Source organism: Meleagris gallopavo, chromosome 2 (genome assembly GCF_000146605.3).
Source record: "Meleagris gallopavo isolate NT-WF06-2002-E0010 breed Aviagen turkey brand Nicholas breeding stock chromosome 2, Turkey_5.1, whole genome shotgun sequence".
NCBI classification, from domain to species: Eukaryota; Metazoa; Chordata; class Aves; order Galliformes; family Phasianidae; genus Meleagris; species Meleagris gallopavo.
In genome coordinates this window covers 80,679,092-80,680,950 of record NC_015012.2, presented here as the reverse complement: position 1 = coordinate 80,680,950, position 1,859 = coordinate 80,679,092, and positions in this window count along the sequence as shown.

Below are 1,859 nucleotides of genomic sequence, written 5' to 3'. Positions count from 1 at the left end.
AACACTAGCTTCCTTTGGAAGATTGTTTAGTAGTTGGAAAAGAAATTACCACCTTGGGCTCATCATTAGTGCTGTAGTACTGTTCTTCCTTCACAATCAGATGCGTATTGAGCAGTGATTGCATCAGCACTTCATGACCACTCTGCACAGTAGTGGATTCCACTGGGGGGTTTTAGTAAACATAATTTGTTGCCTTAAGCCACATTTTATGCCCTTCTTCAACTTGTGTCTGGTCAACAGAACTAAATGCCAGCCCTTTAATTTAAAGCTGGACACTTAAAGTTGGATTTTATAGCGAATTAAGTTTTCTTTGCTACCTGGAAGCTACTCCAGGGAAATAAGTATTTGTACTCCAAAGGCACCCTAAAGCCATTTCTCTCCTTCCAAATTGAAAGCAGGGTGATGGTGGGACCTCAGGCTGCTGCTTACTAGCAAACTGCTAGTGAATCAATGAATTTTCCTTCCAAAGGGGCACTCACTTAAGGTTAAAAAAAAAAAAGAAAATGAAAAGCATATTTACATGTATAAAGCAGGGACATTTGTTATACTTCGCAAGCTTGGGCTATTTCAATAACGTGTTATTCTCCGTTAGTTTAGCTTTTCTTACTCTCTGATTCAAAGCCTTTTGTCTTGAGTATTTTAATGTCTTTACGATTGCAGTCCTGTCCTGCTGATCCTCAGTCACTGATGGGGTCAAACCACCCTGTGACCTTCAGTCACCCAGAGGCTCTCCCTGCCTCTGCTCTGCTCTGATGAGAGACACTTGCACTCAGAATTATTAGCCTCATTTCTTGTCATCATCATGCATCTTCCTTGTCTTTCAGCACTGAAACCAGTTGCTACTACTGATTAGCTGCTTCAGTTTCTTCTAAAAATTTTAGCTACCAGCTTCTGTGACTTCCTGCGTTCTGGTCTCCATCCTATTAGGGCAACTCTCTAAAATCACCTGCAATGAGACACTCAGGGGTCTCTGAGGCTCCTGATGCAACCTGTCTTTATCTGAAGGCTATAAAAATCCATGTGAACTGCAAGCTTTGACCGTGGGATCTCTGCCAGCAACATTTTCTCATCGTTTGTTTTTTTTCTCTTTATCTCTCTGTTTTCAGCCTCCTTTAATTCCCAGAGCAGAGCCCGACATTTCCATCTCTTTGTATAGTTCTTAACACAACAGGGTTTCCTTTCTTCTCTGAGGGAGTGAGATGTGGCTACCTGCTACACCACTACAGAGAGCAAATGATACTTATTATTTAGACATCCTGGTGGGCAAGTCTGTAAATTTTTCAGGCCAGCTTTTTGCACATAATCTAAAATCACTGGCTTTTGAAAGATGGTAAGAAACCACTGAATAAATATTTTCTGTTGTTAATCTCAAAGGAACAGTGACCAATAACAAATTTAATTTATTTGAGATAAATAACTAACTGCTTCTTCTGTCACTTTTAGCTCTTTTCTTTCCACCTTATTTATCCTATCTGCACTTTCTGAGCTCTTTCTCTGTAAAATTGCAGTGGGATAGGTGGTCTGGAGTGGTTGGCTGTTAGTTGGTTTCATGGAGCTGAAGCCAATTTTCCTTCTCTGAGTTAGAACTTTGCTTTGGTTACTGCATTCATTTTGTTTTCTTTGGGGGGTTATTTTGAGATACTAGATTTTTTTCTTTTCTTTGTGGGGAAAAAAATTGTTTTGAATCCAAACTGAAGCTATCCATAGAGCAAATGTGAAAAGGGGAATGAAATGAAGGGTGTGAAGTCAGCTCTTTCTCAGAGGTGGTGTGCTTCTGAACTGGAAGAGAAGCTCCATTGGCATGAAGGCCTTGCCTTGGGCAAGTCTTGCCTTCCAAAGCACCCACTGGTCCTCAGCGA